This window comes from Rattus norvegicus, chromosome 17 (assembly GCF_036323735.1).
Source record: "Rattus norvegicus strain BN/NHsdMcwi chromosome 17, GRCr8, whole genome shotgun sequence".
Lineage (NCBI taxonomy): Eukaryota > Metazoa > Chordata > Mammalia > Rodentia > Muridae > Rattus > Rattus norvegicus.
Genome location: NC_086035.1, coordinates 31,773,729 through 31,797,463, shown reverse-complemented (window position 1 = coordinate 31,797,463; position 23,735 = coordinate 31,773,729). Strand labels below are relative to the sequence as shown.

The 23,735-nt window shown below is 42.8% G+C and overlaps 1 pseudogene; it reads right to left on the bottom strand.

Annotated features, from left to right (window-relative positions):
* Positions 1 to 3,199: 3,199 nt before the first annotated feature.
* Positions 3,200 to 3,288, bottom strand: LOC120098022 (U2 spliceosomal RNA; annotated as a pseudogene).
* Between the last annotated feature and the right edge of the window lie 20,447 nt (positions 3,289 to 23,735).

The window sequence follows — 23,735 nt, the reverse complement described above, 5'->3', positions numbered from 1 at the left end:
GGACAGCAGAACCAAAGAATGCCACATTACAATGTGGGATCAGTTGCTGTATCCCAAATCCCATAGTGCACTGGGTCTCTACCTGGGTCCCTCCCTAGAAACTCATGTCTGAGGCATTGTGGTGTGTGATAGGCATGGTAATTGGGATAATGGCTTGATGACTTTGACTCACTCTGGCTTGCAGTAATGAGTAGCCTCTGGCTTCTTGCCATATTATCAAAGGTTACTTTTGTCACAGCCCTCATATTCTTTCCTGAGCATGTGGTTTCTTTCTTTAACATGGTGAGGGATTTCCAAAATCCTTAAGTTTTATGTTAATTAGTTCTCCATCCATCTTCCCCACTTCTCCTTCTCCTGTGTGTGTGTGTGTGTGTGTGTGTGTGTGTTGGAAGGGTAGTGTATGTGTATGGATTGAGGATTAAACCCACCTGTCCCTATTGCTGTTTTTAACCAGAGGAAAGCACAAAATTGTTAAAAATGACCCGTAAATGGCCATCTTCCTATGTCAAACTTACAAGTGGTTGGAATAAGTGCATTTTCTATGGGATTTCTGGACATTTCTATCTTGGGAGCACGGATTACCATGTATAACTAAAGTCATGAAGAGGGAGACTCCTGTACTCAGTTATTGCTGCTGCCCCAGCCCTTGGAGAGCAGAAGTGATTTACTCTTAGCCTGTCTTGATCTTCACACGTGCTGCGTATCCATCACTCTGGATTCTCACAGACACCATGAGAGACTTTGCTTTGCACTTTAAAAACTTTGTGAACTAGCCTGTTCTCCTTTTAGGTGATTTGTGATACTTTAAATTAATGAGAAATTATAAATCTCACAATAGTGGTTTATGAAATGTGATAAAAATTTAAACTTCATTTTTGAGTCAGGGTCTCTCTGACTGTTCCAGATCTCCATCTGCAGAGCAGGCTAGCCTCCAACACTTTTTCGCAAACTTTTAAACTTAGCCTATAAAATGCATAATAGTGGTTCTCATTACTACATTTTCATATATATAATCATCTTACTTTGTTCAGATCGATCCCTGCTTTATGGGCTCTTGTCCCCATTCAGTGGGAACATGGATCCCCCTTCCCAATCACACTTTTGTGTCTTTTTTTTCACTTTACATTCAGCTTACTGCTCTCCATTCCTGTCTCCCCTCACACAGTCCCTCACCCCATCCTCCCATCCACCCTTCCCCTTTCCCTCTGAGAGGGTGGAGGCTCCCCCACCTCCCCTGGCTATGCCCTCTCCCTGGCACATCAAGTCATTGCAGGTCTAGGAACATCCTTTCCCACTGAAGCCAGACACAGCAGCCCAGTCAAAGGAACTTTTTCTCAGGCAGGCAATAGCTTTAGCGATAGCTTCTCCTCCAGTTGTTGGGGGACCCATATGAAGACTGAGCTGTGTCTCTGCTATATATGGACAAGGGGTCATAGGTCCAGGCCATACATGCTTTTTGGTTGTGGTTCAGTCTATTAGAGCCTTCAAGGGACCAGGTTAGTAGACTCTGTTGGTCTTCCCTTCAGGGCCTTCAATCCTTCCCCCAACTCTTCCAGAAGAGTCCCTTAGCTCCATCTTCTGTTTGGCTGTCTTGGTCAGCTGCTGGGTAAGGCCTCTCAGAGGACAATTATGCTAGGCTCCTGTCTGCAAGCACAGCAGAATATCATTAATAGTGTCAGGGATTGGTGCTTGGCAATAGGATGGGTCTCAGGTTGGGCTGGTCATTGATCATCCCCTGTCCCTACATTTCTTGTAGACAGGATAAACATTAGGTCAAAGATTTGTGGCTGTTTTGATCCCCCTTATGCTTTCACATGTTTAAAATAAACCTGGGTTCCACATTGTGGAAAAATGCTATCTTAGTGAAGGGACTCTAGCTATTCTAAGAAGGGCAAGCATGGCTCTGGCAGGCCCTGCCTTCTCCTCCATTCCCTCTCCTTGGTGAAATTCTTAGATCACACCCCTAAAGCTGGCTACCAAGGTCTATTTCCTTATTTGGCGAGTTCCTCTTCCTGGGCCTGACTACCAAGTTCTATCAAAGTTTTGAAGTCCAGCAATCAAAATCCCCTTTTAACATGCCCAGTCAAAATTAAACAGGTCATCGTTATATAGAGTTTCCTCTTTGACCTTTGTAAGTCGTCATCTGCCTATGGGCCATGTCTGTCTCCCCTCTATCCAGAGGCAGTCCTTTGTCTCTTTCCCCCCTTTATTTCTTTACCATTCTCCCTAGTCTTCTAGCTCCCGTCTTTGTCTCTTGTTTCCTGGCCTGTGTCTCACTGGGGCAAATCAATCTCCTTTGTGCTGAGAATTTGTTCTTGGGTGTCTTGAGCTAACTACAAGGGTCCCTACAATTTGCTTTTTTGAGCCTGGTTTATTTCACTTAACATGATGATCTCTAGTTCTGGTCAGTGTCCTTCCAAGACATAATTTCATTCTTCTCTATAGCTTAACAAAATATCCACCATTGTGCACACATACATGTAAAGTGACTATTAAGGCACCTCATGAAAGTTTCTACAAAACTGGCCACAGATTTGGACACAGAGAAAGTCTCACCTGATAAAAGAAAAGTGAAATAACAACCTGTATCCTATCTGACCACCATGGTTAGAGCTGGATATTGACAACAACTGAAATAGCAGAAAGTTTATGAACTTAATGAAACTAGACAGCTACTCACTAGTGAATGAAAATTGGGTCAAGAAAGAAGTTAGGAAAGAAATTTAGAACTTTTCAGAATTGAATGAAAATGAAAACACTCAGACCCAAACTTTTGGGACACAATGAAGGTAGTCTAAGAGGCAAGTTCATAGCACTACATTAAAAAATAATCAGGCCGATCTTCTACCAATAGCTTAATGGCAAACTTGAAAGCTATTGAAGAAAAAGAAGAGACCACACCCTTTTGGGGATAGAGATCAAGAAGCAAACTTGCAGTGTAAATAACTATAATAGAGATAAACAAACAAATAAACAAAAAAACAAAATAAGCCAAAAAAACTCAAAAAACAAAACAAAACAAAACCTCCCAAAACATACAAACAAACAAAAATGAATGTGAAAAAGAGTGATTCCTTTACAAAATCAATAAGATAGACAAACTCTTAAACCAAATTAAATAGGGAGAGAGAAGATCCAAATTAACAAAATAAGAGAAGAAAAAAGGCATATGACAGCCACCAGGGAAACCAGAGAATCATAAGGATGTATTTTGAGAACTTGTCTTCACCATCTTGGAAAATACAAAAGATACTACACTTGATCTTAGCCACAAGGCCGAGAAGCGATGGAAAATGCAAAAGAAATGGAACATTTTCTTGACATATACTGCTTACCTAAGTCAAATCAAAAGCATATAAGCAATTTCAACAGAAATATAATCTCTAGCAGTAATTAAAATCTGTAATTATAGAAATATAATCTATAAGCAGTAATTAAAATCTCTCTGCTAAAAGAGACCAGGGCCAGATGGTTTTAATGCAGAATTTTACAATTTCGAAGTAGAATTAATGCCAATACTCTTCAAGCTTTTCTACAAAATAGAAACTGAAGGAATACTGTCTAATTCCTTTTATCAACCCAGAATTACCCTACTACCTAAACCAATGATGGCCCTACAAAGACAGAGTTACAGATCAAAATTCTTAAATACTTGCAAATCAAATCCAAGAACACATCTAAATGATCACCCACCATGATCAAGTAGGCTTTATCCCATAGATACAGAGATGAATTCAACATACATAAACTGACAAATCAAAGCACCATATGAACACTGAAAGACAAAAACCACATGATCATCTCACTAGATGCAGAAAGGGCCTTTGACACAATTCAACATCCCATTGTGATAAAAGTCCTGGTGAGTAGGTGTTCAAGGGATCTAGCACAATAAAGGTACTTTACAGGATGCCCATAGCCAACATTGTTCACTTGGATTTAACAAAACCTACTTTAATTAGAGATTTATTTTTTAACACTTCAACCTGCCTTCCAGCCCACTTACCAGAAGTAGAGGGAAAAATGCTTAGTAAGAAACTGGAGTTGTGGATTCATTTAGAAGTTCTTTCAGGCTATTACAAACTTTGTTATCAGGATATCAGCAGTCTAGTTCAATAGAGTCATCAAACACAAATCATCATCATCAGTGGTTCAGTCCAGAAGAATCAGTGAGGTTCTGCTGAGTCAGCACAAGTCTGCAGACATGGCAAGAAGCAGCCAGAATATTATCAGAAGTTCTTTAGTGCATTTTTTTTATAACACCATGACAAGCAAAGATCAGCAAAGAAAGCAAGGTGAACCGATGCAAAAGCATCGTCAGAGAGGGAAGTAGTACAAGGTGAACTAATGCAAGAGCATCACTCTTTCCAAACACCATGCTTTTTCTCAAGAGTCCAATCCAGTAAAACATCACATGCCCTTTCACAAGATAGCTTCCAGAAAAACACCACGTGTCTGTTCTCAGCCTAACATCCTCTCTTGTATCTGTTTTTGCAAAACATCCTCTCATAAGACAGCTTCTAGAAAAATACCACATGACACAACCGAGTCTCCAGATTCCAGAAATTGCCACCTCACGACATCAACCTAAATCGGGAGAAACTCAAAACTGTAGTGGGTAGTTTAGCTACTCCACTTTGGCTCCAGGTGGGTCACCTGCTTCTAGCCGTCTGCTCAGGAACTCTTTGGATTCATGAATGAAAAACAAAACAAAACACACATATTAGCTTATTTTTTTTATTAACTTGAGTATTTCTTATTTACATTTCGAGTGTTATTCCCTTTCCCGGTTTCCGGGCCAACATCCCCCTAACCCCTCCCCCTCCCCTTCTTTATGGGTGTTCCCCTCCCCACCCTCCCCCCATTGCTGCCCTCCCCACAACAATCACGTTCACTGGGGGTTCAGTCTTAGCAGGACCAAGGGCTTCCCCTTCCACTGGTGCTCTTACTAGGATATTCATTGCTACCTATGAGGTTGGAGCCCAGGGTCAGTCCATGTATAGTCTTTAGGTAGTGGCTTAGTCCCTGGAAGCTCTGGTTGCTTGGCATTGTTGTTCATAAGGGGTCTCGAGCCCCTTCAAGCTCTTCCAGTTCTTTCTCTGATTCCTTCAACGGGGGTCCTGTTCTCAGTTCAGTGGTTTGCTGCTGGTATTCGCCTCTGTGTTTGCTGTATTCTGGCTGTGTCTCTCAGGATAGATCTACATCTGGCTCCTGTCTGCCTGCACTTCTTTGCTTCATCCATCTTGTCTAATTGGGTGGCTGTATATGTATGGGCCACAAGTGGGGCAGGCTCTGAATGGGTGTTCCTTCTGTCTCTGTTTTAATCTTTGCCTCTCTATTCCCTGCCAAGGGTATTCTTGTTCCCCTTTTAAAGGAGTGAAGCATTCACATTTTGATCATCCGTCTTGAGTTTCATGTGTTCTAGGCATCTAGGGTAATTCAAGAACTTGGGCTAATAGCCACTTATCAATGAGTGCATACCATGTGTGTTTTTCTGTGACTGGGTTACCTCACTCAGGATATTTTCCAGTTCCAACCATTTGCCTATGAATTTCATAAAGGCATTGTTTTTGATAGCTGAGTAATATTCCATTGTGTAGATGTACCACATTTTCTGTATCCATTCCTCTGTTGAAGGGCATCTGGGTTCTTTCCAGCTTCTGGCTATTATAAATAAGGCTGCTATGAACATAGTGGAGCACATGTCTTTTTTATATGTTGGGGCATCTTTTGGGTATATGCCCAAGAGAGGTATAGCTGGATCCTCAGGCAGTTCAATGGCCAATTTTCTGAGGAACCTCCAGACTGATTTCCAGAATGGTTGTACCAGTCTGCAATCCCACCAACAATGGAGGAGTGTTCCTCTTTCTCCACATCCTCGCCAGCATCTGCTGTCACCTGAGTTTTTGATCTTAGCCATTCTCACTGGTGTGAGGTGAAATCTCAGGGTTGTTTTGATTTGCATTTCCCTTGTGACTAAAGATGTTGAACATTTTTTTAGGTGTTTCTCAGCCATTCGGCATTCCTCAGCTGTGAATTCTTTGTTTAGCTCTGAACCCCATTTTTAATAGGGTTATTTGTCTCCCTGCGGTCTAACTTCTTGAGTTCTTTGTATATTTTGGATATAAGGCCTCTATCTATTGTAGGATTGGTAAAGATCTTTTCCCAATCTGTTGGTTGCCGTTTTGTCCTAACCACAGTGTCCTTTGCCTTACAGAAGCTTTGCAGTTTTATGAGATCCCATTTGTCAATTCTTGATCTTAGAGCATAAGCCATTGGTGTTTTGTTCAGGAAATTTTTTCCAGTGCCCATGTGTTCGAGATGCTGCCCTAGTTTTTCTTCTATTAGTTTGAGGGTATCTGGTTTGATGTGGAGGTCCTTGATCCACTTGGACTTAAGCCTTGTACAGGGTGATAAGCATGGATCGATCCGCATTCTTCTACGTGTTGACCTCCAGTTGAACCAGCACCATTTGCTGAAAATGCTATCTTTTTTCCATTTGATGGTTTTGGGTGCTTTGTCAAAAATCAAGTGCCCATAGGTGTGTGGGTTCATTTCTGGGTCTTCAATTCTGTTCTATTGGTCTATCTGTCTGTCTCTGTACCAAGAGCATGCAGTTTTTATCACTATTGCTTTGTAATACTGCTTGAGTTCAGGGATAGTGATTCCCCCTGAAGTCCTTTTATTGTTGAGGATAGTTTTAGCTATCCTGGGTTTTTTGTTATTCCAGATGAATTTGCAAATTGTTCTGTCTAACTCTTTGAAGAAATGCATTGGAATTTTGATGGGGATTGCATTAAATCTGTAGATTGCTTTTGGTAAAATGGCCATTTTTACTATATTAATCCTGCCAATCCATGAGCATGGGAGATCTTTCCATCTTCTGAGGTCTTCTTCAATTTCTTTCTTCAGAGGCTTGAAGTTCTTATTGTAGAGATCTTTTACTTGCTTGGTTAAAGTCACACCGAGGTACTTTATATTATTTGGGTCTATTATGAAGGGTGTCGTTTCCCTAATTTCTTTCTCGCATTAGCTTATTTTTTAAGTGCTTTCGCTATTCAAAGGCTGGACAGTTCGTATCCTCCCACGATTAGCATATTTTCCTCTCTAGTACTCCTGGCTCAACACTTTCTAAATCTACCTTTAACTTTGCTGCTGTTACCTTCTGTGAGGCCCATTGATCTTTGCTGCACAAGATGCTTCTGGGCAGCCCTTCTGGCGACCACTTTCCCTTTCCTCCTCCATTTTGGATGATCTTCCCTCTGCCGCTCTAAATATGATCTGTCTCTCTCCCCCTGAGTCATGGTGATTCTGTCTCTTTTTTCCCAGTTCCTCCCAAGTGCAAATCTAAAGGTCCCACTCCATCTCCCTTTGCTCAGCCATTGGCCACTGGCATCTTTATTGATCAATCAAAAACCCACTTGGGACAAGGACCTTTAGCATTTGGACAAGCAGATTCTGGATGAAATCAAAGGCTTAGAATCAATTTCCAACACAAAACAATTCACTAAAATCAGAAGCATGGCAAGGTTATCCATTCTCTCCATACCTATTCAATATACTGCTTGAAGTCTCAGCTAGAGCAATAAGATAACAGGAGGAGACTGAGTGGATCCAAGTAGGAAGGAAAGAAGCCAAACTGTCTTTATTGGCAGATGTTATCATAGTATACATAAATGACCTTAAAAATCCCACTAGAAAATTCTTATAGCTGATAAACAGTTGAGCTGTTGTTAATTTATGTACAGAGTATAAGGAAAAAATAAATTTCATCTTTTCTCACATAGACTCCTAAATGTTTGAAAATGACATATGTGAAATTTCCATCTCTCCCCTTCTGCCTGGAGAGCTTCCATGCATTGTCAATATGTGACTAGTGCTTTCCAATACAAGTCAATTGAACGTGGAGAGTAAAAGGTGGCATTGGAAATAGTTGTCCCCAGCTCTTTGTAGGGCTATGGTCCTATGACCACTCCCTGTGGTCATCCTCCTGTCCCCCATGGATATGAAGCAGAGGACCGAAAGTACCTTAGATTACAACATGTGTATAATTATACATGTCCTCCCCTATAAGAAGTTGAGTTATCATTAAGTGACTTGTAATGCTTGACACAATGGACAAACAACATAAGTCACTATGCTTCACTGATTGGGGAATTATATAACAAGAACTAAATATCTTTATGTGCTCAATACAGACACAAATTAAAAAATATTTTTAATCTCCATTTGATTGACCCTGTGGTGTGGAACCAAGTATCTGGGGTAACTGGGATTGCACTCGGATTAGAAGCATAGACAGGTTGCTCTGGGAAATAGATTAATGGTCATCTTCATCGAAAAGCAGGGCTCAAAATGTGCAGGGCTTCTAGGCTTTCAGTTCTATCCACTTCTGACCACCCCTACATATAAACTGTCCTGACTCATTTCTGCAGTATTGCCCTATAAGGTTTGCCTCAGTTGCATCCTCTTACCTAATTTGTCTTCTTGTTAGTTTTGGAAAATCTTGGCCCTTTCAAAGTTACACAAATATTTGCTGCACTTGGCTCTTTCACAAGAAAGATTTCTTGGCTACTTTTCTGTGTGTGAAGACACACCAGGAGCAAAGCAATTTATATAAGAAAACATTTAATTGGGGGCGTGTTTACAGTTTCAGAGAGTGAGTCCTTGACCATCTTGGAGGGGAACATGACAGGGACCAGGCAAGAGCAGTAGAACTTACATGTTGAGACAACAGTCATAGGGCAGAGGGAGGGAGGGAGGGAGAGAGAGAGAGGGAGAGAGAGAGAGAGAGAGAGAATGAATGAATGAATGAATGAATGAATGTAGGGATTGCAGAGGCCTGTGCTTTTGAAACCCCAAAGTCCCCATACTGACCCAGCTCCACCAACAGGACCATACTCGATCTTTCCCTAACTATTCCACCACCTATGGACCAAACAACTCAATTATTGGAACCTATAGTGGCTATTCTCATTCAAACCATCACCTAGAGGAGAGAATAAGTGAGCTGATATGGATGTAACTGAGGTTGTCTAGTTCTAGATATCAAATAGTGTTTTTCAAATCCTGGATCACAGGCTGGGAAGATGGCTTAGAGAGTAAAGTCCTTGCATCACACACGTGGGGACCTTAGTTCAGATCCCCAGCATACAGGTGGGTATCTATAACCCAACACTAGGTGATAAGACAAATTGAATCTACAGGGCTCTCTGGAAGCCACTAACCAAAACAAGGAGCTCCAGAGGTGATGAGACCCTTTGTCTCAAAATATAGGGTGGAGAGAAATAGAAGAAAGAGGAGAACATTTGACAAACACCTTCAGCCTAAACATGCACACAGACAGATTAGAATACATTCACACAAAGCACACACACGCAAACAAAATTTCAAATCACTGAGTCATACACAGCGTACTTCTCCTTTTAGATTTTTGTATTTCTCTCAGCAATATTCTTAGTTTTCTATATAGAATTCTAAACATATTTTATTGGACTTATTCTTAGACACTAGAGTGTTTTCTGGTTTTCTCAACTTCTATGTCATTCAGAGTCTAGTCTGTGATCTGTGACCTAAAAACGTGTTTGACTTTCATCAACTTACTTGTAGTAACCTCATAGGTAAAAAGGATTTAAGTAGAGTGTTTAGACTGTTTGGCTTCAGTTTGTGTATCCTGAGTAGTATTTAGAGCCAAAACAGTGGGTTTCCCTGGAGGAATGTGTGAGTCAGCATCCCATTACCATGACAAGCTTCTTAGAAAATAATCAGCTTATAAATAACGAAGTAGGTTTGGCCTCAGTCTCAGATTCCTGTCTAGGACCACATGGTCTCTGTTAGAAAGCAAGGAGCAGGAAGTAAATCCAAACAGCTCACACAGAGACACATCAGAAAAGAGAAGGGGATCGGGTTAATACATCTTTTTCAGGGACACACCTCAGAATGATCTTAAGGCTTTCCTTGAGTTCCACTCCCACCCCACCTCTTAAAATATTCATCATTTCCAAGTAACACTACATTGGGGAAAAACTATTAAGACTTGGGCTTTTGGGGAACTTCCAAACTAAATGAAACAACCCAAAAGAAGAGCTGCAGAGGCTGTGCCCATTGCTTTTGTCTTTTCTACCACAGCTAGAAGATCCTGGATACAGTTGGTGCTAGGATTTTGGGGGAGAAGCAGGGAGAAAAGGAAGAAAATCTTCTTGACGATCTGTTCAGTTCTGTTTTTAAGCTGTGAGGTCCTCACTACCATCCATATTGTTAAGGTCAATTGGCCTTATGAATGTAGCCTTGTCTTGCCTGTCTACAGGGAGAAAGAGGATGGGGATCATCTGGGTTGCAGATCCTAACAAATCTTATGTATTTGTTACAATTCACCAGTCTTGTGGAAGAGTGAAATGTAAACATCAAGGCCCAAAGAAGTGCGTCTACCAACCCAAGAGTACCCAATCCAACTTCTTTCACAAGTCCATCCTATCACCATAGCTGCCTGAGTAATGAGGGTCAAGAGGCTTTATCAAAAAAAAAAAAAGCCAGAGAAGCTGATTAATGAAGACACTACCCCTATAGGACAGAATAATGGAGAAGGTGTGTTTTCACAAGAAGGGGACATTCAGTTGTATTTGTTCCCATGACATACCTGCTTCAACAACCAGGGATGCCTTCTACCCTGTCTTCCAAAACTCTTTAAAAGAAACAGTGTTGCTTCATTTTACAAATCATAAGAGGAAGTAGACAGCAATTGTTACTTTAGATGCATTACTTTTATTAATACTTTACTATTTATCTCTTGCTTTTTAGCAACAGGTCTTTCATCAATTCATCTACTTGCTAATTATCTCTCTGTCCATCTATCTGTCCATTGTACCATCCATCCATCCTCCATCCATCCATCCATCCCTCCCTCCATCATTCATCCATCCATCCTCCATCCATCCATCCATCCATCCATCCATCCATCCATCCATCCCTCCATCATCCATCCATCCACCCAGCCTCCATTTATCTACTCATTTTTCTCTGCCACACTCACTCACTTACTTCTCCCATTCTAGTCTTCCTTCAGCCCAGCCATCTCTATCCATCCTTTCATCCACTCAGAATTTTTAAACCCCTATCACATTGAATCACTAGACTGATGGGCTATAAGACTATTTATGATCCTGATTGCTTGAATGGTACCAGGGGATTTTTAGAAGCTTCTTTTATTTATTCTGAAATCTTCTAAAGTTGTAGTGATTTGCAAACTCTACTAGAGCTGAAGTAATCTCTAATAATCCTTGGGTAAAGACTCAAACAGTTCAAAATGTATGGTACTTAGTTCATTTAAAACAAGGGCAACCAGCTGACATGGGGGCACACACCCTGCAATCCCAGCATTCAGAAGCCACTGATGAAGGGCTGTAGGCCTACCTGGGCTGTATAGCAGGACCTTGTCTATGGGGTGGAGTAGAGTAGGCCAAAGTAGAGTGGAATAGAGTAGAACATAGAATAGAATACGAATACTAATGAAACCAACTTTGTGACACTGTTGTGACCCATGAATAAATTGATAAATGTAAAGTGTTTGGCGTGTAGTAAGTACCATATAAATATTAATCATCATTGTTCCTCTATCAGACCAGAACAGAACCACTTATCTTATGGATACTGACAATTTCTTTCTTGAGATTAGAGCCTCAATTAATTACCAGTCAGGCAAAACATCTGACAAACAGACCACATTCATGCCAGTACATACTCCGTACATTTGAATGACAGCAGGCTCTTTCTTGATTGCAAGTGTAGACAGAAGGAACAAGAACTAAGCCACAGGGCATCTTTGGATTTCTGAGGGAAAACTGTAATCCTCACAGTTTTGTCTACTTCTAACCCTGTCAAGAGATACCCAATCCCCAAATGATGATAATAATTGTATAAACATGAGGCTTCAGACCAGTATTGACCTTCAGATCTGATATTGACAAAAATGGGACTGTAGTTGCAAGATAGAGTCTGTGGGTAAACAAGTGTTTATGGTGCAGGCAGCAGAATGACCATGCTAAGTTCCTGGTAAGGCACCTCATGTAACCAAATGGAAATTTTTTCTTTTAATACATCATCTTTACCGTCTTTCTGAATGGCTACAAAAATAAAAAGTACTCAAATTATTCCCTCTTGTCTTTTAGAGCAGAGGTGAATTTGGGGTGTTGGGGGTACAATTCTTAGTGTTAAAACCATGTCTTACCATGGGAGAGGCCCTGTGCTACATCCCCAGCACTCACACACACACAACCAAGAACATCCCAGGATGATGGTGTCACCTGACCTTATTCAGCCGGAATGGAGCATCTGTTGTGTCTCGTTTCATGAATTTCTCCTCCCACATCCCCTTGAAGTAGATGGCATTCACCGCACAAGTTTGGTCATGCTGTCTACCACACCCACGGCCAACAGTTCTGGAATTTTCCCTGAAAAGATAAAGTAAGGTTTTTTCCAAGATCGATATTGGAATTCCACATTTTAATCAATAACGTCTCAGCTCTAACATAGACTTCATACTTCATTTTAATTCCGTGTTAAGTCAGGAAAGACTTACTTGTCCCATTTCTATTTTAAATAAACCAACTGGTAAGATGCAAGAGGCTTGTACCTCATGCTCCTGAGACCCTGAGTTCCATCCTTGAACCGGAACAATATCATTAAAGTCAGTGGAACGTCTCTGAAGGTTTAAACAAGAAAGTTCTCCAATCCTCTGTGCAAACAATAATCGCAATTTTATGAATGGCTATTCTTTACAAAAAGAAACAGTATTTCTTAGTGGAAATGTTTTGGTCACTGGTAAATAATGTCTTCAAATCTGCTAAGTGGAGACTATTCTTTTGAAAAGGGCTTTGAACAAATGTCCAGGAGATAAGAAGACTTATCCAATGGATGAGTCTATGGAAACAGAAGCCACTCTCTGCACAGCCTGATACACTGCTGGGAACTGACAGAACTTCAGACAGGATCTCTGGGTGCTGACTCTCACATTAACAAGAATGAGGAGAGATGAATTACACAGCTGACTTGAGCTCAGAGTATAAGTCACTCTCTCCCACTACTTCTGAGCTCCTGGACAAGATGGCAGCCAAAAACTATTATGATTGCAACAGTTTCTAACTACTGACTTCATGGTTCCATGAAGTTTCATGACTCATTTCTTTCCATATGAGCACTAAACACTCTGGACAGGCATTTTTATTAATTTCATTCTGTATTTCAATGTTGGTTTTAAATTTAAATTGTACTTCAGAGGAACCCATAGGTACTCAACTGGCTCCATTAAATCATGTCTGTATTTCTCTGCTGATAAATTTCTGACATTGGAAGTTGTCCTTTATTCTAGGGAACAGCATCTGAGTGTCAGTGCACATAGGCCAGGATTTGGGGAGAAGTTGTGAAAGGGAGAAAGGAGATGCAAGTGAGAGTAAAGGGGAGTGAGAACCTGTGCCCAGCGACTCTGCTATGGTTCAGATGAGTCCCCCAAAGGCACCTGTCTTAAAGGGTTGGACTTTGGTCCATCCTGCATTGGAAGGCAGAAGAACTTTAAAAATATAGGACCTAGATAGGAGGCTATAGATCGTTGGGGATTGAGTTTTCTTTTTATTTATTTTTATTTTGAGACAGCATTCTGCCATGTGTGCTCAAAGCAATCCTCCTGACCCAGCCTTCCAGGTATTAGGATTGTAGGTCTTTGTTGTCAAATCCACCTTGGGTAAGGTGTGCTGCTATTGAAAATGGTTGTGAGACACTGGTCTCTCCCTCTTCTTATTCATCTGTGAGGTGAACAGGCCTCCTCTGCCATGCTCTTTTAAAATGAGGCAGTGTTGCCATAGGAACAAAGCAATAAGTCCAATCATTTTAATTGGAAACCTTCAACACTGTGACTCAAAATATACCTTTAATCCAAAAGTGTCAAATGTGAGCTACAGAAGGGAAACAAAGCCAGGTCTGTTCAGCCTCTCACCTTCGGCTTGACCTTTGACTCACTGGTTTATCTTCTTCTCTATCCTCAGAGGCATGCTGAAAATACCCAGGGGCCAAATCAGCACCATACATTTTCTGGATTGAAGCCAAGTATTCCTGCTTTTAAAAAAAGGAAGTGCCATGAGTAATATCTAACCCTACAGAAGTTTTCTAAAATCCCCAAAAGGAAAGTCGTAAAAATAGAAACAGTTTCATTAAAACTTAACCTGTATACTTTGTATTTCGTTGGAAAACAAACAACACTAAATTTATAGTCCTAACAGATTTTTAAGGTTACAGTGCAGTAGTGGTAAGTATCATCCTTTACTTAAAGTTTCTGGTGTTAATGCAAAGGTTACTAATGCTTTTTGAATTTTACATTAACGTTTCCATAAGTCAGCAAATGTTGCTTATACTGCAAGGGGCTTTTCACATCTCCTTTTGCTTTGTGCATGTGCCAGATGTCCAAGTAGCAATCAATTATAACCTGAGAGCAGCAGCTAGTAGCCGGGCAGGTCAGTTAGGAAACACCTTGCTCACCCCTGTTTAGCAGAATTCCCCTCTCAGAATTAGGGAACACCAGGAGCAGATGTCCCTTCCACACCCATTAAGGAAGACTTGGCAGCTGTGGGCAGGGAGGCAAAGGCGACCTGCAGTCCCCCAGTGGTGGAGGTGGGGGTCTCAGAGGATGTAGGTCCTGTTCACCAGGCCACAGGGACTTTCCAATCTCTCCCCTCCAGAGCCACAGCCAGTGAAATCAGGCTGGAGAGAGGCCCAGGGCTAACCTTGGGAACACAGACAGATGGTTGTCTTTACCTTGTCTCCACAAAAAAGCATCACCAAGCTGTCTCCTGTAGCATGTTCCTATAAATGTCATGCCTGAAGGTGACACTGATTTACAGGCATGATTTATGAGTAATGTTTGTCCATGCAAAAGGAAAACATGAAACAGCTAGCTCTGGGGAGGTGCAGGGCTTACAGGAAAGCCGTCGAATTGACTCCTGGGAATGGGAATGGGAATGGGAGCTCAAAGCCTGCAGGTATTGTCATTGTCTTTTTCACTCTGTGTCCCCAGCTGAGCAGAAACACTGCCCTGTGCTCAGTTAAAGCTGGTAGTGACTTGTTGGAATGGAGTGGTTCTGAAAGTCTGACTACATCATGTTAGCAGAGATATGGCGGAGACAGCTGGCCAGCTTTGCTTCTGCTAACCTTAGAGAGCTGGGTGCAGTGCTGCCTTTGGTCCCCAGAAAGACCATGGCCAAGGCAGAAGAAATGCTGAAGGGAGAGAAGAAGATGTTTCCTGTGGGGCTGCTTTCACTCAGGGTGTGGAACAGCTCAAGGCGAACAGGCTGTTGGCTGAACTCAGCTGCTCCATGGTGAAGGCTGCAACAGAGGGGAGATCACCATTGCCAACTGTAACACCACCAACGCCTGCCACGGTTTTGTCACCCACCCCTAGGACCTGCGGTTTGGAATTCTCACCTGGGAATTGTTTTTCCCAGAAGGGCAAGAATATCTCTCCAGGCACACAAAGCTGGGGCCACACATCAGGGAGGGCATGGCTTGGGGTGTACCTGGGGATGCTCAGAGTCTTTCTGGGCTGTTGACTGCATGAGGGTGACTGTGAGGCTCGGGATGCATGCAGGTTCCAGGAGGCAATGCAGAGCGGTCTGCCCACATCCTGCCAGCTACCTCCCTGAGATGCCACCCAAGTGCCTTACCTCCTGCATCGTGATTGGGCTCACTTGCTGCAGACCTAGGAAAAAGCTCCCAAGGCCAGCTGTAGCCTTTATAGTATGCAGAAAGGGGACAGTCCTTCTGACAAGCATAGGCTGGATAGAGATTCTCCTTGCCTGGCTTAACCCTGAGCTTATGGAGCTGGCAAAAGAAAAACAGAAGGTCGGAGGCACTCCCAGGGGACCAGTGCTCTTCTCAGAGCCAGGCCTTTCTCTACTTCACTAAGCAGAATACCTAATAAATTATTTCTTATTCAGATGGGAATGGCTTAGAGGATAAACAAACTCTCTTACAGGTCAAATGATTCCCTTTTGAATTGCATGGAATCACTGTAAAAACAAACAAACAAAAACCGGCTATGGATCCATTTTGTGAGGTATGTGGGTGGGAGTGGCGAAGCACCTTTGTGGTCCCTTGGATAAAGTTTCAAGCAACACACTTGACTGTTCTGTCTTTCAGATGCCAAGGATAGCTTAGAGACCCCGCAGCTTGAGAGAAGCTGGGGAGGCACTTAAGCCACCTTTCTCAATTACTAGACTAAATCTTGGGACACATCTCCTCCCCATAAAATGAAAATTAGAATTGACCAGCACTGGCCATCATTACCTTGTGGGATTTGGCTTTATTCTCCTTTGAAGTGTCTGGATCTGTAAAATCATAGTTTTCCAGTGCTTTTTTGTCTTTCTTCTGAAGGACAAAGGAAGAGTCCTATTGTTTGTTAATCTGGGAACTTATTTCTAAGGATAAGAGCAAGGTGGATGGGGAGATGGGTCACTTGGTACCTTGTTTACCACCCAAGCATGGGCCACTGAGTTTGGATTCCTGAGAAACCAAATCTGTAATCTTAGTGTTAGGGGTTGGGGGCAAGCATCTCCTAAGAGGAGGTCAATGGAAAGCTAGTCTTGCTCACTCAATGGGCTCCTGGGTCTGTGAGAGACCTTGTCTCAAACATTAAAGGTAGAGAATGACAGCGGGAGACTCACACTGTTGACCCTGGCTTCTACGTGCGCATAAATCTATGCGCCTACCTACATAATGCACACAAACGAGGTGTGCACACACACCACTCACCACAAAGGAAAAGGGTCACAGTCTGACAACAAGCAACTAAACAAACAAAGAAGCAAATGAAATGAAAACAGAAAATACAGTTCACAGTTGCCATAGTTAGTTGTTATGAGTTGATCAGATTCGGCAACTTCACTGCTATTTCCAACAACACTGGAGAGCCCCCTCAATGACAGGATGTCAAAAAGACTAAAATAAATATTCTAACACCAAATTTAAAGACACGGGACAAGAGGAATACCACCTTAGGAGTGCAGTTGCCTGCCACACCCATGAGGCCTTGGGTTCCATTCCCTGCTCAAGCCCAAAGCAAGGGAAAACGGTGCTCTGAAACAATTTTTGTCTGCTACTATCTGTTGGTGCTTACCTAAGATCAAATATATATATATATATATGTATATATCCAATTTAATATATGTAATATATAATATATATGGAATGACCTTTATGTCAGGTTCCAAAGAAACAATTGGCTACCTGTGGTGCCTATTAGCATCTGAAAATCGCATGCTGACTTCCAGTCTCTGTTAGTACCTGTAGCTCTTCTCAGTTCTCCTCATTCCCTCCCTTCCCCTAAGGTTCTCTAGCCCAGGACCCCTATATCTCCTCCTCCAGCTTTTCTTTCCTATACAATCCTGCTATTTTCAGCCATGTGCTCCCTTGTCTTGGCTCTCTTGGACCTTGGTCCCTTCACCTTATCCCCTCTCCTCTCACTACTTTTCCTCTCTCTCCCTTCCCTTCCCAGCGAGGCCCACTGCAGTCTACTGGTTTACATGTTTAGCCTACGTGTAGCAGGCATGATCTCATTTTATTCACTTTATTCAGCAATCCAGTCCAGTAAGGGAAGTCACATTCTGTACAAACTTGACAGCTGGTAGCATTGCCTATTATCAGGAACGATCAGATGGCCCTGGTGGTACTGGGTGGACTGAGTACCTGGAATCCCTTTCTCCCGTAGCCACCCATGGGATTCCTTGAAGGAAGGCATAGAGGAGGCTTCTTCACCAGGGCAGAGTCAGAGCTCCCATTTGGGGAACTGGAAGACTGGAGCTGCAATCAACCCCAAGATGTACCCTCAGAATGGTAAAGGTCAAAGAATGGCTGGTACGCCAAAGCATGGCAGTCAGGCAGCTGTCCTGTCCACCTCTACATCCAGGCTCAGTGCCCCTCAGCACTGCTGCAGGGCCCTTCCTTCTGCTGGAAGTGCAGGGTTTGATGTCCATGTGCCCTAGTTGGATGATGTCATCCCACTAGCAGGTCATTTGATGTCCCATCTTCATTACTGTTGGAGCCATGTCCCCTCTTTCAATAAGTCCATTGAGCTGAGAGTGACAAAGTGTGCAGACTTACCCTGTCTCATGGGAGTGAGTTTATTGTCACCTTGCTTGGGTATGGAAGGATGACTCTTGTTCCCAGTGAAGGAAGTCGCCTAGGAGATCTAAACACACGACCTAGTTCTTAGAAGTCTGGGCATGAAGCAGTAAGTTATTTCCACGGTACTTGTTCCCTCACAGGGATCCGAAGACAGTCCATTCATTCAGCTGCCATTTTAACCAGGCTGTTGGCAATGCCACCATGGTCAGTAAAAAAATGTGGCTGAATGTGGTGGCAGAGGTGGCCAGCATGACCCTCATGATGCAGGGCCTATTGGATGTATTATATCCAATCTAGGTCAGAAGACAGCCATAGAGTGTCCAGAGGGCAGCCATGTTCAGAGCCATCAGTGGCCACACCTTTGAATCCTGGACCCTGAGCCACAGTGAGCCAGAGCATCCACTAGAGGTCACTCTTGTGACTTGCTGGTAAGCTAGACATTAGCCTGTAGAGCCTGTTAATCCCTTGATATGTTGCCTGGGCCCAAGTTTACTGTATCATTTCATTCAGCAACTGAATTCTGTTGTGCTTGTCTATTTAAGCCAATTGTGTTGAATATCAAAGTACCCAAGAATGGGAGAATTATAACAACAAAAAATTGTCCTGTAGCTCTGAAAGCTGAGAAATCCAAGTTGCCAGCAAATTTGCTGTCCGCTCTCAATAGTATCCCGTGAAAACAGTGAGATGGTTCAGCCAGTCTAGGTCCTGGCCACTAAGCCTGATGACCCAGGTGTGAAGTTTGGGACCCACAAAGTTGAAAAACAAAAACGGATTCCAGAAAGTTGTCCTCTGACATCTGTGCACACTGTGCATGCACAACCAGGCCTGTGCACACATACATATGGAAAGTAAAATCACAAAAGGGCTAAATACATCTTTTATAAGGTCTTGATCCTACTCAGAAGGTCTATTTTAACAGATAGAGGACTAACTTTCAGATGAAATTTAGGAAGGACACATTCAAACCGCAGTATCTCACCCACCAGCCCTGCTCTCCTCGAGCTCATGTCTGCTATAGTTAGGATATGGTTTGAGCGTGTCTCCTGAGCACTCGCGTGTTGAATATAATGTCCACTGTGAGGTACCAGAAGATAGAAACTTCGTGTGTGTTGTTTGGGAGGTGGCGGCTTTGAGAAGCAGTTAAGATTCCACAAGGTTTTCAAGAGTGTAGACCCCTGAGTGAATACGAGAATATCATCTTCGTGACCACTAGGTGGCGCGCACGCCCCTGCTTTTAAGGACTACGAGTCCAGTGCTTGTGGCTTTCTCAGGCTGCTGCTGTTCCTTAGCTCTGATATCTTGGAGGAGGACCCGCCTTTAGCTCGGAGAAACAACGTCCTGAGGGGATTCAGCAGTCTGCCTCTATTCTCTGTTTTTAAAAGACGGAGAGATCAGAAGAGACACACCTGTTCCCTCCCCCTACCCCCCCCTTTTTTATTATTATTATTATTAACTTGAGTATTTCTTATATACATTTCGAGTGTTATTCCCTTTCCCAGTTTCCGGGCAAACATCCCCCTCCCCTTTCTTATCAGTGTTCCCCTCCCCACCCTCCCCCCATTGTCCCCCTCCCCCCAACAGTCTAGTTCACTGGGGGTTCAGTCTTAGCAGGATCCAGGGCTTCCCCTTCCATTGGTGCTCTTACTAGGATATTCATTGCTACCTATGAGGTCAGAGTCCAGGGTCAGTCCATGTATAGTCTTTAGGTAGTGGCTTAGTCCCTGGAAGCTCTGGTCCCCTACCCCCTTTTAACTGCGATGCCTTGATGACTTCCACTTCCTGGGACCCTGTCTAGACAAAGGCTATTTTAGATGCCTAGTCTTGAAAATGGAGTATTCATAGTTATTCAACCTCAAATATTTTTTATAATAACATAAATGAACATAGTCCTTTTCGCATACAAAATATATCCATTCTATGTACCCAGATTTTATTCTAGCACTACCAAAATCAGGTATGAAATTCAAAATACTATTATTAGTGAGCCTGTGAAATCAAATAAACAGGCTTATTCCGAAATAAAATGGGATCAGCTTAGGATAGAAGTCCCTTTTTAATAATCAGTGACAGGCAAGGAAAAAATAGCATTACAAGCATTATGACAACTTGAGGCTTGGATGTTCAAGTCTGGAGGATCTCACGCCTATGACCACTAGATGGCGATCACGCAGCAGCTCTTACAGGCTGAGTCCAGAGCTTGTGGCTTCCCCAAGCTGCAGCTGTACTTAATAATGCTCCACCCCACCCCCATCTGCCGCACAAGAATCTTAGAAGAGGGCCGCCTTTAGTTCCGGTAAACGTCTTCCTGGTGGGAACTTTGCTGGGTTCATTAAGCTGCGCTCTGTGGTAACGCCACCTCGGCCTAGGATCTACATCATAAATCCATCCCTTTAAATCCTGGAGAATGTGAAACATTGCACAGCGTTATAACCAGCCGGCCTGAGAAATACTATTATCAGTTTATTATCAGGTCACAAGTCCCCACTGAAGCACGACCTCAAGGCACGAACTGAAGCAGAGGCCATTCACGAGTGTTATACTGGCTTGCTTTCCCTGACATATGCTGAAAATAATTTTTTAACACAATATATTCTAATCTGGGTTTCCCCTTCCCCAAATCTCCTTAGATCCTCCCTTGCCCACTCACTAACCCTTCATCATACCCTTCTTTCTATAGAAAACAACAAAAAAATCCAATAAACTAGAATTTTAAAAAGAGAAAACACAAGAGACACATACAGATAATCACAAAATTGGAAACCACAAATAAAAGACCAATAAGAAAAGAAAACAAAAACTAATAAAGCCACATGAGACAAAAGTTTATAAAAATACCACCGAGTTCATTTTGCGTTGGCCATCTAATGCTGGGCAAGGAGCCTCCGATTAACTGGCATTAAGTGTGGTCAATGTACCAAGTGAGACCCCATGGGAGAAAACTGGTCTCGCCTTTGTAAACAGTTGTCAGTTGGAGACAGGTCCTTGGTGGAGAATGGGAGGAGCCCTTGTCCACTTCCTCTTCTCAGTGCTGGGGGCCTGTATGCCTTGGACCTGTGTAGGACCTGTGCATTCTGCCACAGTCCATATCAGTGTATTATCTATGGAATTGCTAGACATTTCCATTTCTATCTTAGGAGCACGGATTGCCATGTATAACTGAAGTCATGAAGAGGGAGACTCCTGTACTCAGTTATTGCTGCTGCCCCAGCCCTTGAGAGCAGAAGTGATTTACTCTTAGCCTGTCTTGATCTTCACACGTGCTGCGCATCCATTACTCTGGATTCTCACAGACATCGTGAGACTCTTTGCTTTACTCTTTGAAAGCGTTGTGAATTAGCCTGTTCTCCTCCCATCCAGTTCAGAAACTGTCTTGGGGTGACTTGTGAGAAACTGATGAGGAATTATAAATCTAACAATAGTGGTTTATGAAATGTGATAAAAATTTAAACTATATTTTTGAGTCAGGGTCTCTCTAACTGTTCCAGATCTCCATCTGCAGAGCAGGCTAGCCTCCAACACTCTTCTGCAAACTTTTAAACTTAGTCTATATAATGCATAATAGTGGCTTTCATTATTACATTTTCATACACATATATCATCTTACTTTGTTCAGATCGACCCCTGCTTTACGGGCTTTTGTCCCTCTAAGTGAGAACAGGGTCCTCCTCCCCAATAGTCACACTTTAATGTCTTTTTTTCCACTTTACATCCAGTATGCTGCCTTCCTTCCTGGTTTTCCCAATCCCCCCACCCCCACATTACACAGCTCCTTCCCTCATACCCCATCCCCTCTTCCTTTTCTCCTCTGAGAATGTGGATGACTCCCCCCCGCCCCCCAACACACACACACACACACACACACACACACACACACACACACACACCACACACACACACACCAGGTCTCTGTAGGTCTAAGAGCATCCTCTCCCACTGGGACCAGGCAAGGCAGCCCAGTTAAGGGAAGTTCTACAGACAGGGACAGCTTGAGCAATAACACTCTTTCTCCACATGAAGAACAAGCAATAAATCTGCTACCTGTGCACGGGGTGCCTAGGTCCAGCCCAGGTATACTCTGTTTGGTGGTTCAGTCTCTGAAAGCCCCAAGGGTCCAGGTTAGTTGACTTTGTTGGTCCTCCTGTGGAGTTCCTATCCCCTTCAGAGCTCTCAATTATTCTCCCAGCTCTTCCATAAGAGTTCCCAAGCTCCATTCTGTTTGGCTGTGGGTCTCAGTATCTGTTTTGGTCAGCTGTTGGGTGGAGCCTCTCAGAGGACAGTTATGCTAGGCTTCTGTCTGCAAGCACAGCAGAGTATCATTAATAGTGTCAGGGATTGGTGCTTGCCCATGAGATGGGTCTCAGGTTGGGCTGGTTATTGGTTGGCCATTTCCTTATTCTCTGATCGTCCCCTGTCCTTACATTTCTTGTAGATAGGATAAACTTTGGGTCAAAAGTTTTGTGGGTGTTTTGGTGCGCCTTATGCTTTCATGTGTTTAAAATAAACCTGGGTTCCACACTGAGAGAAAATGCTATCTTAATGAAGAGACTCTAGCTGTCCTGAGAAGGGCAAGCATGGCTCTGGCTGGCCTTGTCTTCTACCCCATTCCCTCTCCTTGGTAAAAACTCTTAGATCACACCCCTAAAGCTGGCTACCAAGGTCTTTCCCATTATCTGGCCACTTCCTCTTCCTGGGCCTGACTACCAAGGTCCACCTATCAAAGTATTGAAGTCCAGCAATCAAAAGTTCCCTTGTAGTTAACCTATTTAACATGTTCAATAAATATTAAACAGCTCACCCTTACATGGTATTTCCCCTTTGACCTTTATAAGCTGTCATCTGCCTGTGGGCCATGTTTGTCTCCCCTCTATCCAGAGGCAGTCCTTTGTTCCTCTTTCCCCTTATTTCTTTGTCATTTTCCTTAATCCTCTAGCTCCTGTCTTTGTCTCTTATTTCCTGGCCTGTGTTCTTCTGGAGCAAATAAATCTGCTTTATGTTGAGAATGTGGTCTTGAGCTGACTCTGAGGTTGCCTACACTTTGTCCTTCTGAGCCTGGTTTATTTACTTAAACCTGATCTCCAGTTTTACTTACTGTCCTGCAAGACATAATTTCATTCTTTGCTACAGCTAAGTAAAACCCCCACCACTGTGCACGCATACATGTGAAGTGACTATTAAGGCACCTCATGAAACTTTCTGCAAAATTGGCCACAGACTTGAACATAAAGAACGTCTCACCTGGTACCAGAAAAGTGCAATAAGAACCTGCATCCTGTCTGACCACCATGGATTCAAACTGGATATCATCAGCAACAGGAGTAGCAGAAAGTTTGTGTACTGAAAGAAACTAAGCTGCTGAATGAATATTGGGTCAAGACAGAAATTAGGAAAGAAATTAAGGACTATTCAGAATTAATGAAAATGAAAACACTCAGAATCTAAACTTTTGGGACACCATGAAGGTAGTTCTAAGAGGCAAGTTCATAGCAGTAAGTGTCTACATTAAGAGGTAATTGGGCAGATTGCCTAGTAATAGCTTAATAGCAAACTTGGAAGCTCTTGAGCAAAAAGAAGGG